The 17680-nt window shown below is 42.9% G+C and overlaps 1 protein-coding gene across 34 annotated transcripts in view; it reads left to right on the top strand.

Annotated features, from left to right (window-relative positions):
* The window catches only part of PHF21A (PHD finger protein 21A), a 219553-nt gene that overhangs the window by 102141 nt on the left and 99732 nt on the right, over positions 1 to 17680 (top strand). The gene's annotated exons all lie outside the window — the stretch shown is intronic.

Here is a 17680-nt window from a genome sequence, read left to right on the forward strand (position 1 = left end):
AGCCTGCGAGGGCGACCTATTTACTACACAGGCGTGTTCAAATCTAGTGCACTGACAAAAGAAGGACCTGACCTGGTACAGCCATTCTCTGGATAGATCAAGAACCTTACGTGTGTGTGTGTGTGTGTGTGTGTGTGTGTGTGTGTGTAGGCGCCTACTCTGAGCTCTGTCAGTTCTAAGGGTGAATAGATTTATATTTAACCAGTAGAGGAAAGGGAGAGCTATTCCTAGGCTTTTGCTACTTAAATAATCAATTCACAAGAGAGAATCCGAGCTATAAGGAAAAATTGCAATGGTGTTTAAACTTGAACGTATTCAGAATCTTGTACTCTGCAGCAGAGTGTGCAGTTTTGTGTAAGATGCTTCAGAATTGAATCATGAGCAAGTGTTTGTTACCAGCAGGACCTCGTACTGCAGTCCTTCCATACATACTGTTGTTTCCAGTGCACTAGATTGGATTAGTTGCTGAACCTTGATTTCCTAATATACCGCAATAATGAATAATCCACCATTTCACTCTCAGAAAGTCACTTTAGATTGTACAAGGGCTACAGAGTCCCAAGCTCTCACTCTTCCCCACCATTTTAAAATCACTGTTCAAATATTGTCTCTTCTACTTGTAATTTGGCTGCTAAATTATGTTGGGATTAATCTTTAAAAGGCTTTTCTTGTCTGTATAATACAATGTTTTTGTTTATAACTACCTGTAGTGTTATCAGTGTAGTGCATTTCCTTCTACCACCACTGCACCAACCTCTATCCTTCCTTGAGTTTCCGCTGAGGTGGGACCACTGTGCTTAAAGCGATTCCATTTCCTATGGGGCTTGCATTATGTTCTTTTTTTTTTTTTTTTTTTTTTTTTTTTTTTTTTTTTTTTTTTAATTTTTTTATTATTTTTGACAGGCAGAGTGGACAGTGAGAGAGAGAGAGACAGAGAGAAAGGTCTTCCTTTTGCCGCTGGTTCACCCTCCAATGGCCGCCGCTGCAGCCGGCGCACCGCGCTGATCCTGGCAGGAGCCAGGAGCCAGGTGCTTTTCCTGGTCTCCCATGGGGTGCAGGGCCCAAGCACCTGGGCCATCCTCCACTGCACTCCCTGGCCATAGCAGAGAGCTGGCCTGGAAGAGGGGCAACCGGGACAGAATCCGGCGCCCCGACCGGGACTAGAACCCGGTGTGCCGGCGCCGCAAGGTGGAGGATTAGCCTATTGAGCCACGGCGCCGGCTCTTGCATTATGTTCTACCCACTGAAATGCAGGAGTAGAGTGAAAAGTCACTTGGGAGTACTACTAGAGGTTGTTCAGAAGAGACTGCATTTAGTGACCTAGGATCTGGCGTGGTTCATCCTCAGAAGCTGGCCCAGAAAGATATGGCAGGTTCATTCTGCTGGGACATTCTCAGGTACATGTGCTTCAGGGTTATGAAAGGCCTAATCTAAATCTCTTTTTCCTTAAAATAAAAAAGCATTTGATATGAAATAAGAGTACACTCATTTGAGGTTTTTCATAGATGTATCGCCTGCAAATCTTGGGAAGATGCAGAAAACTTAAACAGATTGATAAGCACTTGGTATTTTTCATTCATGCAGATATTTTTAATCATGGGGAAAGTTTTAAATTATTTCCTCTGACTTCAGTCAAGGACTCTGGAAAGCTGCAGATTGTGCAGTTTAGTTTGAGATCCTGATAGTGATCCATAATTTTAGTTTGCTCTTTACGATATTGACCTTTGTCTGTACGACCCAGAAGGCTTGAGTAGAACACTGCCCTTTCAGCCTTTCCAGATGCGTAACTGAACCCATGCTTCACCTGAGAGTAGATACTGGCGACTTCTATGAAGAGTACGCAGATGAGGGCGTAGAGATCTAGGTTCAAGATAGACCTCTCGAAGCTGACCCCGTCAGGGTCCTGAGAATTGGAACAGTTCCTTCCTGTAAGGTGGACCCTGTACTTACTGGGCTACTCTCAGACTTGTCCACGTGTTCACTGCCTGGGACAGGCCTTCTGGACTTTTATGGCCACATGTGCATTGACTTAGCTAAGCCTTTATTTGCAACCATAAGCCGACTAGGAAAAAAAAATGACCAGTGATGAAGAGGATCAGCAGACTGGACCTGGGGAATGAAGCTGAGCAATCAAAACATATTCCCCACCCTACCTCTGCTGAAATAGCTAATGCAAGAAAACAGGAGATAACTTTTTAAATTTTTCATTAGTATTCTCAGTGAGATTTGAGAGGATATTATTTCATCAATAAAACACAAACAGGCTGTTCCCATTACCCCAGAACAAAGGCAGGTCCTCGTCGCTTCCCTGTAAGCCCTCATGGCCCATCTGATCTCTAGGTTGCTCTCGGCTCCAGCTACTTTGGGCTTGTGGTCCTTGTATTGCTTCTCTCTGCCGGGAAGGCTCTGTGATAGGCACACAGCTGACTCCTTTGCCTCCTTCAAATGCCTGGAATGGAATCAGGCACATGGCAGGTACTCAATAGTTTTTGAAAAAATGAAATAAATAGGAGTATATACACATAAACTCAGTAGGAGGGGTGCATGACAAAATGGGCTGTGCTAGAAGGTGAATTAGTCCATTAAAAGAAACTTAAATTCTGTAATAGCTGAAAGCCAAACAGATGTAGAATATGGGAGAAAAAAAATATGGAGACTAGATTTAATTATGTGATGGGAGGTTAACAAGTGATAATCAAAGAGATAACAGGAGAAAAGTTGCTGAGCTGAGAAAAACACATCAGGTCTTGGATAAAACTCTTTACTGGATGCCACACAGGATTATCTGAGAGGGAAAAACACACTCGCTTTACTAAAATTTTGAAGTTCTCAAGCAGGAATACGCACTGTGGCGCAGCACTTCAAGCTACTGCTTGTGATGCCTACATCCCACAGCTTTTTGCTAATGCATCCTGAGAAACAGTGAATGATGGCTCAAATGTTTGGGCCCCTGCCACCCACATGGGAGGCCCAGATGGAACTGTGGGCACCTGGCTTTGTCCTGGCTTAGCCCTAGGTATTACAGGCATTTAGGGCAATGAACCAGTGAGTGGAAGATCTTTTTCTCTCTATCTCTTTCTGTCTCTATCACTCTGCCTTTCAAGTAGATGAAAATAAAAAAGTAAACATAAAAAATTCTCAAGAAAAAAGAATATCTCATAAACTTTTTAAAAAAATTTATTTAGGGCTGGCGCTGCAGCTCACTAGGCTAATCCTCCGCCTGCAGCGCCAGCACCCCAATTTCCAGTCCCGGCTGGGGCAATGGATTCTGTCCCGGATGCTCCTCTTCCAGTCCAGCTCTCTGCTGTGGCCCGGGAAGGCAGTGGAGGACGGCCCAAGTCCTTGGACCCTGCACCCGCATGGGAGACCAGGAGGAAGCACCTGGCTCTTGGCTTTGGATCAGCGCACTGCGCCGGCCGCAACGCGCCAGCCGTAGCAGCCACTTGGGGGGTGAACCAAAGGAAGGAAGACCTTTTTCCCTGTCTCTCTCTCACTGTCTAACTCTGCCTGTCAAAAAAAAAAATTTTTTTTTAAATTTTATTTAGTTTTTTTTGACAGATTCAATCTAGTTCATAGATAGAATTTTAAGAATATGATATTCCCTACCTCGTCTTCCCCTCCCTCTTTTCTTTCTTGCTTTTTTTTAGTTTTTAAGATAACATAGTTTTTTTTTTTTTTTTTTTTTTTTTTTTACAGGCAGAGTTAGAGAGAGAGAGAGAGAGAGAGAGAGAGAGAAAGGTCTTCCTTCCGTTGGTTCACCCCCAAATGGCCGGTATGGCCGGCGCACTGCGCCAATCTGAAGCCAGAAGCCAGATACTTCCTCCCAGTCTCCCATGTAGGTGCAGGGCCCAAGCACTTGGGCCATCTTCCATTGCCTTCCCAGGCCACAGCAGAGAGCTGGACTGGAAGAGGAGCAACCGGAACAGAACACGGAGCCCCAACTGGGACTAGAACCTGGAGTAACGGCGCCGCAGGTGGAGGATTAGCCAAGTGAGCTGTGGCACCAACCAAGATAACATAGTTTTTAATTTACATTACAGTCAAGGGCTTAATGTTCGACTGCATAAGAAGTTCAGCAAATAAAAAGCAAAAGGACCCTAGTTTAGCAGGAATGCAGGCTAGGGCTATAAACAACAGTCAGATGGAAAGATGACCATTTCACCCATAAACAATATATCTTAAAGTAATCACAGATCATTAAAACTATGATAGTATAACATTCTTAACTGTTGGTTTGGCAAAAGTCCACAAACTTTGTTTTAAAGATTTATTTATTTACCTGAAAGTCAAAGCTACAGAGAGAGAGGGAAAGACAGAGAGAGAGAGAGGTCTTTATCCACTGGTTCAGTCCTCAGATGGCTGGGCCAGGACAAAGCCAGGATCCAGGAGCCTCTTTTAGATCTCCCATGCTGGTGGCAGGGGCCCAAGCATTTGGACCATCTTCTGCTGCTTTTCCCAGGCGATTAGCAGGGAGCTGGATTGGAAATGGAGTAACCGGAACATGAACTGGTGCCCATGTGGGATGCCAGCTTCTCAGGTGGCAGCTTTACCCACTAAGTCACAATGCTGGCCCCCACAAACTTCTTAATAGTAAAAAAAAAAAAAATTAGAAAAGTAAAAAATAACCAAAATGTTCATTATAAAATATAAGAATTAGGTGAGTGTTTTTCCTTTTTCTTTCCTTTTTTAAATTTTTTGACAGGCAGAGTTAGAGAGAGGGAGAGACAGAGAAAAAGGTCTTCCTTTTCCGTTGGTTCACCCCACAAGTGGCCGCTACGGCTGGCACGTTTCGGCCGGCACAGTGCGCTGATCCAAAGCCAGGAGCCAGGTGCTTCTCCTGGTCTCCCATGCGGGTGCAGGGCTCAAGGACTTGGGCCATCCTCCACTGCACTCCCAGGCCACAGCAGAGAGCTGGACTGGAAGAGGGGCAACCGGGACAGAATCCAGCGCCCCAACCGGGACTAGAACCGGGGTGCCAGCGCCACAGGCAGAGGATTAGCCTAGTGAGCCGTGGCGCCGGCCTGAGTGTTTTTCTTATCAGTATCTCTGAGTACTAGAAAATCATGGAACTTCACAGAGTTCTGAGATCACAGCAGTATGAAGGTAAGAGAAAGACAATTTGACTCATAAAATATACTATAAATAAAGGTTTTCTGAAAATTCTTGCATAGGGATATACTCCTAATCAAATTAATCAGAATTTAAAAATCAGTAAAATAAACAAAACCAAAAGTTGATTCTTTGAAAAAATGAACAAAATGCACAAACAGCTATTTTGTCCAGGGCAAAAGGGAGGATTTTTTTTTCTGGATATTCCTGCTAATACAATAACATAGGCCAAAGAAATGAAAAATACTATTGAAACAATAAATATTATTATCATTATTTGAAAATGAAATGATTGTCTACCTAGAGAAACCAGGAAAATCAGTGAGTATTGTTAAAACTAACAGTGGTAAGTTGCTTATATATAAAGTAAAAATCAGAACTCAAAGTTTTCCTTTATATAAGCAATACCTTGTGAGAAAATAATAATAGAAAAAGTTTTCTAGGCCAGCGCCGTGGCTCACTAGGCTAATCCTAAACCGGATTCTGTCCCGGTTGCCCCTCTTCCAGGCCAGCTCTCTGCTGTGGCCTGGGAGTGCAGTGGAGGATGGCCCAAGTGCTTGGGCCCTGCACCCACATGAGAGACCAGGAGAAGCACATGGCTGCTGCCTTCGGATCAGCGCGGTGTGCCGGCTGCGGCGGCCATTGGAGGGTGAACCAACGGCAAAAGGAAGACCTTTCTCTCTGTCTCTCTCTCTCTCTCTCACACACTATCCACTCTGCCTGTCAAAAAAAAAAGAAAGAAAAAAAAAGTCTTCTAGTCATAAAGACAAACACCTCTTAAAAGATTTATTTTCCTTCTATTTGAAAGACACATAGAAACAGAGACTAAGAGAGGGATATTCTGTCTGCTGGTTCACTCCTTAAATGCTTACAGTAGCCAAGGCTGGGTCAGGTGAAAGCCAGAATCTGGAAACTCAGTCCAGTCTCCCATGTTGGTGACAGGGACCCAAATACTTGAACCCATCACCTGTTCCCTCCCAGGGTGCACATTAGCTGACAGCTAGAGTCAGAAATGGAGTAATGGGCACCGAACCAAGGCACTCTGACAGGATGCTTGCATCTACATGCAGCGTCTTATCCCCAGGTCAAACACTTGCCCCAAGCGGTCATTTTTTAAAATCTAATAAGTAGCTTAACAAGAAGTGTATAATACTTGTACCTTTACTTAGAGATACAAAAGAATTTTTTTTTTTTTTGACAGGCAGAGTGGACAGTGAGAGAGAGAGACAGAGAGAAAGGTCTTCCTTTGCCGTTGGTTCACCCTCCAATGGCCGCCGCGGCCGGTGCGCTGCAGCCGGCGCACCGCGCTGATCCGATGGCAGGAGCCAGGAGCCAGGTGCTTTTCCTGGTCTCCCATGGGGTGCAGGGCCCAAGCACCTGGGCCATCCTCCACTGCACTCCCTGGCCACAGCAGAGAGCTGGCCTGGAAGAGGGGGAACCGGGACAGAATCCGGCGCCCCGACCGGGACTAGAACCCGGTGTGCCAGCGCCGCTAGACGGAGGATTAGCCTAGTGAGCCGCGGCGCCGGCCGGAGATACAAAAGAATTTTGAATAATTATATGAGAATATTTTTTTTGACAGGCAGAGTGGATAGTGAGAGAGAGAGACAGAGAGAAAGGTCTTCCTTTTTCCGTTGGTTCACCCTCCAATGGCCGCCACGGCTGGCGTGTTGCGGTCGGCGCACCACGCTGATCCGAAGGCAGGAGCCAGGTGCTTTTCCTGGTCTCCCAGGCGGGTGCAGGGCCCAAGCACTTGGGCCATCCTCCACTGCCTTCCCGGGCCACAGTAGAGAGCTGGCCTGGAAGAGGGGCAACTGGCAAAGAATCCGGTGCCCCGGCCAGGACTAGAACGTGGTGTGCCGGCGCCGCAAGGCAGAGGATTAGCCTAGTGAGCCGCGGCGCTGGCGAGAATATTTTTTAAAGTTTGTGGAAAATGAGGTGAAAAGAGGTTTATTTTGATGTACAGAAGTAAAATCCATGCCTAGGTTTTTTCATAATAAGCATTTTCCATGAAGTTTTTGAAGACCTATCTTTTTTCTGGATGAGACCAACACTTTATAGAGTTAATTATCCTGACGTCTGTAAATTTACTGTAATTTCATTTAAGATTCCAGTGGATAGTTTGGGGAATTTCACATTTAGTTGCATTCTAAAGTTCACCCGAATGGAGAGGTCTTCAACAAGTTTGTGGCAATGAATACTATGAAAAAATTGCACCAAAGTAAACTTTATCTTTTAGTTCTATTTTCCGTGAACTTTTAGTGGTACCCTGGTATAACCAAGGAAACTTGGAAAGGAGTAAAAGGAAAGGCCATGATTCTAACCTGGAATTGTAATCCGGTTGCCCTCTCAATGATGTCACTTGGCTGCCCGACCTGCTCCTCAAAGTCAGTGCATCCCAAATAGAACTCATGATCTCTTTTCCAGCTTATTTCCCATGGTGTTCCTTAAGAAGGGACATTTTAACCACTATCTGCTATAAATAGCCAGAAACCTGAATGTTACTCCTGGCTCTGAAAGGCTTAGGTGAGTCTTCCCTTTCTCTGTCTTCAGAATCAGTCTCCTTGGGTCCTGCCAGTCTTCCTCTTCAATGTGTCTTGAATTTGTTTCTTTCCATAATTACTGCCTTTTGCACACACCATCTTCCTTTCTGCCTGGCTTAGTAAGTCTTTTTGTGGATCTCTTTGCTTCCAGACTTTCCCCCTTTTAATTCCTGTACTTAGAGTGGATGTTTAGAAATGTACATCCGAATCATGGCTTAAAACCTCTCAGTGTTTTACTTTTGCTCTTGGGACCCAGTCCAAAATCCCATCGTAATTGAACAGATCTGTGGAATATACCTACTTTTTCCAACTTTTTAGTCCCTTCCCCAACTCCAAATTTAAGCCATGGTCTTTCTGTACTTTTGAATTTATCATTCTTGCTTTTGAAGTATTGTTCTCTTTTCCACCTTGGTGAACTCACACAGTCTTTCAATTCTCTGTGAATACCATTTCCTCCTGGAGGTCTTCCCTGACATCCAGAACAGATTGGGTCTAACTGCTGGACATTTGCCTGGTTTATCCTGTTCCCTTTAATCTGACATTTATTACTTTTGACATAATTATGTACTTATCCTTCCTTGTTTCCAATTCTTAAACTCCATGAGAGTCATGACTTCATTTTGTTATTCAAGAGGATATTCTCTGTGCCTAACATAGTCTAATGTATTCAATATCTCGTGTGATAAATGAGTAAATTGCTCCCATCCAAACATCATAGAGGGGAAGAGTTAGGGAGAAAACTGCAGAGCAAACTCTACACGAATTGGAGGAACACAGTGAACTTATGTGGAGGGCAAGGACATGCACAACTCAGGACCCCAACAACCGAGATCCTCCACACCAGCATTGGAGAGTGAGCGAGACCAGACTGCAGTAGCCCAAGCCACTGGCAAAAAAACCTGCAATAAGAGCCTAGAGGGAATCCCGCTTGGAGCCCTGTGGAGGATAGTGTACCTACCAAACTAGCAGATACCTACAGAATGTTTCATCCTACAGTTTCAGAATACACATTCTTCTCAGCAGTGCGTGGAACGTTCTCTAGGATTGACCATATGCTAGGCCATAAAGCAAGTCTCAGCAAATTTTTTAAAAAATCAAAATAATACCATGGATCTTCTCAGACCACAATGGAATAAAGCTGGAAATCAGCAGCTTAGGAATCTCTAGAACATAGACAAACACATGGAGACTGAACAGCATGCTCCTGAATGAACAGTGAGTCATAGAAGAAATCAAAAAAGAGAAATCAAAAAATTGCTGGAAACAAATGAAGACAACAGTACAACATATCAAAACTTATGGGATACAGCAAAAGCAATGTTACAAGGAAAGTTTATAGCAGTTGGTGCCTACATCAAGAAATTGGAAAGGCACCAGATAAATGAACTATCTGCATCTCAAACATCTAGAAAAACAACAGCAAACCAAACCCAAAACTAGTAAAAGAAACAATTAAAATTAGAGAAGAAATCAATAAACTCAAAACCAAAAAACAATAACAAAAAAGATCAGCAAAACAAAGAACTGGTTTTTTGAAAAAAAAAAAGAAACAAAATTGACATACCATGGGCCCAACTAACCAAAAAAAGGAGAGAGAAGACCCAATCAATAAAATTAAAGATGAAAAAGGAAACATAACAACAGACACCACAGAAATAAAAAGAATTCAGAAATTACTACAACGAGCTGTAAGCCAACAAACTGGGAAACCTAGAAGAAATGAATAGATTCCTGGACACATACAACCTACCTAAACTGAGTCATGAAGACATAGAAAACGTAAACAGACCCATTACCAAGACAGAAATTCAATCAGTAATAAAGACCCTCCCAACAAAGAAAAGCCTGGGACCTGATGGCTTCAGTGCTGAATTCTACCAGACATTTGAGAACTAACTACACTTCTTCTCAAGTTATTCAAAACAATTGAAAGGGAGAGAACCCTTGCAAATTCTTTCTGTGAAGCTAGCATCATCTTAATTCCTAAACCCAGAAAAGATGCAACAGAGAAAGAGAATTAAAGACCAATTTCCCTGATGAACATAGATGCAAAAATTCTCAACAAAATTCTAGTCAAATCCACCAACACATCAGAAAGATCATTCACCCAGACCAAGTGGGATTTATCCATAGTATGCAGGAATGGTTCAACATTTGCAAATCAATCAATATGATACATCACATTAACAAACTGAAGAACAAAAACCATATGATTTTCTCAATAGGTACAGAGAAAGCATTTGATAAAACACAACACCTTTCATGATGGAAACTAAGCAAATTGGATATAGAAGGAACATTCCTAAACACAATCAAGGCAATTTATGACAAACCTATGGCCAGCCTCCTATTGAATGGGGAAACGTTGAAAGCATTCCTACTCAGATCCAGAACCAGACAAGGTTGGTATTCAATATAGTCCTGGAAGTTTTAGCCAGAGCCATTAGGCAAGCAAAAGAAATCAAAGGGATATAAATTGGGAAAGAGGAAGTCAAACTATCCCTATTTGCAGATGATATGATTCTATATATAGGGGATCCAAAAGACTCCACCAAGAGACTATTGGATCTCATCGAAGAATTTGGTAAAGTAACAGGATATAAAATCAATTCACAAAAATCAACAGCATTTGTATATAAAGATATGCCACAGCTGAGAAACTTCGAAAATCAATCCCATTCACAATAGCTACAAAAAAAATCAAGTATCTTGGAATAAATTTAACCAAGAATGTCAAAGATCTCTATGATGAGAATTACAAAATATTAAAGAAATAGAAGAAGATACAAAAAATGGAAATATCTTCCATGTTCATGGATTGGAAGAATCAGTATCATCAAAATGTCCATACTATCAAAAGCAATTTACTGATTCAATGTGATACCAATCAGATACCAAAGACATTCTTCCCAGATCTAGAAAAAAAAATGCTGAAATTCACATGGGGGCACAGGAAACCTCAAATAGCTAACATAATCTTATACAATAAAAATAAAGCTGGAGGCATTGCAATACCAGATTTCAAGACATACTACAAGGCAGTTATAATCAAAACAGCCTGATACTGGTACAAAAACAGAGGCATAGATCAATGGAACAGAATAGAAACACCAGAAATCAATCCAAGCATCTACAACCAACTTATATTTGACCAAGGAGCTAAAACCAATCCCTGGAGCAAGGACAGTCTCTCCAACAAACAGTGCTGGGAAAACTGGATCTCCACATGCAGAAGTATGAAGCAGGACCCTTGCCTTACAACTTATACAAAATTCCATTCAAAATGGATTAAACACCTAAATCTACAACCTGATAGCATCAAATTATTAGAGAACATTGGGGAAACCCTGCAAGACACTGGCACAGGCAAAAAGTTCTTAGAAAAGACCCCAGAGGCACAGTCAGTCAAAGCCAAAATTAACAATTGGGATTACATCAAATTGAGAACTTCAGTACTGCAAAGGAAACACTCAGGGGCGGGCAACGAGGCTCACTAGGCTAATCCTCTGCCTACAGCGCTGGCACCCCGGGTTCTAGTTCTGGTTGAGGCACCGGTTCTGTCCCAGTTCTCCTCTTCCAGTCCAGCTCTCTGCTGTGGCCTGGGAAGGCAGTGGAGGATGGCCCAAGTGCTTGGGCCCTGTACCCGCATGGGATACCAGGAGGAAGCACCTGGCTCCTGGCTTCAGATCGGCGCAGCACGCCAGCCACAGTGGCTATTGGCGGGTGAACTAACGGAAGGAAGACCTTTCTCTCTGTCTCTCTCTCTCTTACTGTCTAACTCTGCCTGTCCAAAAAAAAAAAAAAAAAAGAAGAAGAAGAAGAAAAAGAAACAGGAAAGTGAAGAGGCAACCAACAAATGAACAAATGGGAGAAGTTATTTGCAAACTATGCAGCTGATAAAGGATTAATAACCAGTATATGTAAAGAGATCAAGAAACACCACCACAACAAAACAACCCAGTTAAAAAATGGGCAGAGGACTTAAACACGCATTTTTCAAAAGAGGAAATCTAAATGGCCAACAGACACATGAAAAAATGTTCAGGATCACGAGCTGTCAGGGAGATGCAAATCAAAATCACAATGAAATTTCACCTCACCCTCCTTAGAATGGCTTTCATACAGAAATCAACAAACAACAGGTGAAGGCAAGGATGTGGGGAAAAAGGTACCCTAATCCACTGTTGGTGGAACTGTAAACTGGTAAAACCACTATGAAAGACAGTTTGGAGAGACCTCAGAAATCTGAATATAGACCTACCATATGACCCAGCCATCTCACTCCTGGGAATTTACCCAAGGGAAATGAAATCAGCATATGAAAGAGTTACCTGCACCCCCATGCTTATTACAGCTCAATTCACAATAGCTAAGACATGGAATCAACATAAATGCCCATCAACTGAAGACTAGATAAAGAAATTATGGGATATGTACTCTATGGGATACTACACAGTGTTAAAAAAGAAATGAAATCCGGTCATTTGCAACAACATGGATGAATCTGGAAAACATCATACTTAGTGATAATAAGCCAGTCCCAAAGGGACAAATACCATATGTTCTCCCTGATCTGTGATGACTAATAGAGCACCTAAAAGGAAACCTGTAGAAGTGAAATTGACACCTTGAGAAGCCATGACTTGAACAGCCCTTGTCTTGACTGTCGCTGAGCAGTTTATTTTACCTCTTCTTCATACTATTTGTTGAATTCTTTACTTAACATAGAGTTAGTCATATGTGTAAAAAGTCAATTGAAAATAGATCTCAGTCCCGGTTGCCCCCCTTCCAGGCCAGCTCTCTGCTGTGGCCAGGGAGTGCAGTGGAGGATGGCCCAGGTGCTTGGGCCCTGCACCCCATGGGAGACCAGGAAAAGCACCTGGCTCCTGGCTCCTGCCATCGGATCAGCGCGGTGCGCCGGCCGCAGCGCGGCGGCCATTGGAGGGTGAACCAACGGCAAAGGAAGACCTTTCTCTCTGTCTCTCTCTCTCACTGTCCACTCTGCCTGTCAAAAAATAAATAAATAAATAAATAAAATAAAAAAAAATAGATCTCAGTAAAAAATAAGAGTGGGGGGTGGCGCTGTGGTATAGCGGGTTAAAGCCGTCGCCTGTGTCGTCGGCATCCCGTATGGGCACCGGTTCGAGTCCTGGCGCTCTACTTCCAATCTAGCTCTCTACTATGGCCTGGGGAAGCAGTAGGAGATGGCCCAAGTCCCTGGGCCCCTGCACCCGCATGGGAGACAGGGAAGAAGCTCCTGGCTTTGGATCACGGAGCTCTGGCCAGAGAAGTGGAGCAGCTGACTTGAACCAGTGCCCTTAGGGTATGCTGGCACTGCTGGTGGCACCTTTACCTGCTAAGCCATAGCTCCATTTAGCTTTATAAAAATAATAGTGGACAATCAAAAACAATTAGTAGGGAATTGGTTAAGGAAAATATAACATATTCATCAGTGTAGTTGTTAAGAAAAAGGAGTAGATGATGTGGAAGGGTGTCCATGATATATTGTAAAATGAACAGTTAAGTGGCTCAACAGCAGTATGACCCCAACTGTTAACATGAAATTAAGATACCAGAAAGACTGAATTAGTTACTGATGCTTGTCTCTAGGATGGAGGGGTGATTCTATGATATTTTAACTTTTGCAAAATTTTAAATGAAATTGTTTTACATCTGTAAACAGGATAATATGATACCCCCTTTGCATGAAATTAGCATCATTGCGTGTAGCAGGGTAATTTGAAAGGCACTGAATGTTACTTTACACTAAGTCAGACTCTGTTGCTTCCCCTTTCGAAAGATGTGTAGAGGTTAGGACAGGTTTTTGTCTAAAGCAGCTCTTAAGATTTGGGGTTTAACTGTGATTTGAGCTACTAGCTAATAAAGCTGTGGCTTTCATTTTTATGTCAAGAAGAACAAAAAGATGTGTGCTGGGGGAAACTGGGTGACATGTGACCCGGTCCAGTCCAGGACCTTGGACCCCATAGTGCTGCTGCTGCTAACTTTAATCCCACCTTATGCCTCACCCCATTTCCATCGTCTCTGGTGTCACTTCTGAATGCTTTAGGTTACTTCCAGCTTTTGAGTATGGTGTTAATAAAGTCTCCAGAAAAAAATAGGATGTTTGCATCCTTTTCCAGACACCGTTGGCCTTATGTGCAAAGCCAGAAGAATTCCAGCCAATCCCATTTGATTTGATCTGCCTTAGAGCACCTGTTAATCTAAAGAGGAAAGAATCCCCTAGCTAAACAATGAAAAATCTGTACTGCCTTATTATTAAGCATGTTCACTAGAAAAATAATGCATTGGTATGGTCTGCACAAACAGCTAGGTGACCTCTGTGACTTCACCTCACAGGCCCCATGGGCTGTCTGCGAGCCTTGTCTCCCTCTCAGCAGAGGCTCCAAAGGCCGCCCCGGCTCCTCCTGCCATTATAGCCTGCGAGTCTTGTATTTTGTTTTTGTTTTTGCTTTTTTAAGCCAAGGAAGTAACATAATCAATCTAAGCTCTATTCCTTGATACTCATCTGGCAGCACTGTACAGGAAGGAAGAAATGGGATGTGGGAGTGTAGTTAGGATCATATCATTGTGGTTTAGGGCTGTGGAAATGATTTCTGACACAGCTAAGGGACAAGAGTTATGGAGAGGAGAGGTGGGAATGGACAGTATTGGAGAACAGTGATCAGCAGGATTAGCAATTGATTGAAAGTGGGCCGCAGGGCAGAGGAAGGAAGAAGAGAGCTGATCCTGAGGCTTTGAGCTGAGGTGGCCATAAGGGGCAGGCATGAGCACATTCCTTTTTTTTTTTTTTTTTTAAGATTTATTTATTTGAAAGGCAGAGTTAGAAGCAGAGGCAGAAAGAGAGAGAGAGATGCCTTCCATCCACTGGTTCACTCCCAAAAGGCCACAATGGCCAGAGCTGCGTCTGTCTGAAGCCAGGAGCCAGGAGCTTCTTCTAGGTCTCCCACGCAGGTGCAGGGGCCCAAGGACTTGGGCCATCTTCTGCTTTCCCAGGCCATAGCAGAGAGCCGGATCTGAAGAGGGGCAGCTGGGTGTAGAATCAGCGCCCATATGGGATGCTGGCGCCCCAGGCCAGGGCTTTAACCTGCTGCACCACAGCGCTGGGCCTCCAGGTATACTTCTTTACTGAGCGTGGCGTCACACAAGAATTTCCTGCAGAACCTTGTGCCCTTCTAGTCTCTAGCTCCTTATAGTTCTGTATGATGTGCTAGTATGAAGTCTGTTTTCTTGTGAGCAAATATGGGTAGATGCTATGGTTGTGAAATCAACATTTGTCTGGCTAGACTCCCCACATTCCCAAACCCACCCCTACTTCCACCTATCAGTTACTTTCAGAAACATACATACACACAAACACAAACACAGAGGCATATATTCTGTCTTAGAAGAAATGATCTTCAAGTTAGGTTGTTTTTTTTTTGTTTTTTTTTTTTTTGTTTTTTTTTTTTTTTTTTTTGGACAGGCAGAGTTAGACAGTGAGAGAGAGAGAGACAGAGAGAAAGGTCTTCCTTCCGTTGGTTCACCCCCCAATTGGCTGCTATGGCCGGTGCTGCGCCAATCTGAAGCCAGGAGCCAGGTGCTTCTTCCTGGTCTCCCATGCGGGTGCAGGGGCCCAAGCACCTGGGCCATCCTCCACTGCCCTCCTGGGCCACAGCAGAGAGCTGGACTGGAAGAGGAGCAACCACGACAGAACCAACGCCCCAACCGGGACTAGAACCCAGGGTGCCGACGCTGCAGGCGGAGGATTAGCCTAGTGAGTCGTGGCGCTGGCCTTCAAGTTCTTTAAGTAGAAATAATTGGATGGGAATGTAAAATGTCATTTGATCACAAATTTAAGATTTAGTGAAATTAGGTTTTATTATGGTTATGATGCATTTGTTAAAAACTATGTAAAATATGCATTTTAGGGTTAAAAGATCTTTTTCAGTTTTGTCTTCAAGGTTGCTTAAAAGTTAAACTTTAGTAACATTCAGAGAGTAGACTAATGACAACTATATAGAGAGAATAAAGTGATTGCCAGGTTTGCGGGGAGAAAGTAGGGAACTGTAGGTCAAAGGATACAAAGTAGTAAGTATTTAATGGACAGGTGGAAAGATCTGATACACAAGAGAGGACTGTAGTTAATAATAGTGTATTGTGTGCAGGATTTTTGCTAAATGACTGCAGTTGTGGGGGAGAGTAAAAGGTGGATAACTGGGATGGTGGATGGGTTACACGAGATGATTTTGTTACATATATGTATCTTATGACATCTTCTAAATGTGCACAGTAAAATTTAGGTTGAAAAAGAGTACGCTAACTAAAAGTAGCTTATGCAAACATTTCAGAGGAAAAAAGATTGTTTTCCCCATTGTCTCTTTTCAGATTATTATTTTTTGAAAAGCAACCATTGGACTCAGGTTTTAGTTCTTGCTAGTTCACAGAAGGATCTTTTTTTTTTTTTTTTTTTTTTTTTGACAGGCAGAGTGGACAGTGAGAGAGAGAGACAGAGAGAAAGGTCTTCCTTTGCCGTTGGTTCACCCTCCAATGGCCGCCGCGGCCGGCGCGCTGCGGCCGGCGCACCGCGCTGATCCGATGGCAGGAGCCAGGAGCCAGGTGCTTTTCCTGGTCTCCCATGGGGTGCAGGGCCCAAGCACCTGGGCCATCCTCCACTGCACTCCCTGGCCACAGCAGAGAGCTGGCCTGGAAGAGGGGCAACCAGAACAGAATCCGGCGCCCCGACCGGGACTAGAACCCAGTGTGCTGGCGCCACTAGGCGGAGGATTAGCCTAGTGAGCCGCGGTGCTGGCCAGAAGGATCTCTTGATCATAATGTTAGACAAATGTCGAAAACCTGGGAAGATCATGTGGTAAGAATAAAGATCATGCAGTGTCATTAAAATGAGAGAAGCATTCTTGATTGGAGCAAAAGAGCTTATGGAGAGAAAAAGTAATTTTTGAGTGTTTTGGCACATACGTAAAGAAATCAGAAAATAGAAACCCAGAATGTACCTTGGTCCTTTTCTCTGGATGGCAGTTTTCATAACCTGGGATTACAAACCTGCAGTGGCTAATTTTAATGTATGTATTAGCAAGGGGATCTTTGGCTGTATTGTTTGCCCATAGACTGTAACTACTGTATTAGTTGTATATGTCAGGGCTTTCTTCTTGAGAGGGTAGTGCACTGCCTTCTACTTTTGAGAATAAATTTCAGTGAGAAGGGTAATTATCAAATCAGGTTATAGCAGTTTCATTAATAAAATTTTTTTTTTCCTTTCTCTCCCTTCCAGTTTAGGAGTTCATGTTCTTTTCTTGTATGCCTTTGTTGTTATTTCTACTGTGTAACTGCAGCATAGGTGAGGTGGAGTAAAGTTGAAATACTTTAACTGAAAGCACTTCTGGAGGGTATTTGTTGTTTTTAATCTAGGTGCACTGTTGGAAATGACCTGAAATTTATTGCTAAGTTATATAGTTAAGAATATGAGAGTATAATTTAACAGTGATGACTGAAGAATTTTTTGAATTTTAAACTCAAGGAAACTATAGCGTAAAAACAAATCTGTTTTCAGAGTGGGTACTTAGTTGGGTCTCTACAATAGAATATAGTATTGTTTGGTGAAGCTGATATTTGAGGGTGAATCAGTAAATGTGAAGTAGAATTAATCAGTGAAAGACCGTTTCCAGAACATTAACACAGAAAAGTGACCAAAGGCTGAGGGACCAAAATTCATCTGTCGAGTTTAAAGTCAACCTTTATTTCCATGGTTTAGTTCATCATGGCGGATACCAGTCTTTTACAAGCTACATTATGTTACCTTTTTAAAAGGAAAAGATCAGATTAATAAACCATGAATACATAAATGTTGGACTTTGGATTCAGTTTGGAGATCTAATAGGATTTGCAGGTGCATCTAATAATCTGCAGTCACCCTGTGTTGTGTTGTGTTGTCCTTCAAGGATATAGTAATATTCACTAGAGCAAATAAAAAAATCTTAAAATACCCTAAAAGGTAAACTTTTAAAGTGTAA

Source organism: Oryctolagus cuniculus, chromosome 1 (assembly GCF_964237555.1).
Source record: "Oryctolagus cuniculus chromosome 1, mOryCun1.1, whole genome shotgun sequence".
Lineage (NCBI taxonomy): Eukaryota > Metazoa > Chordata > Mammalia > Lagomorpha > Leporidae > Oryctolagus > Oryctolagus cuniculus.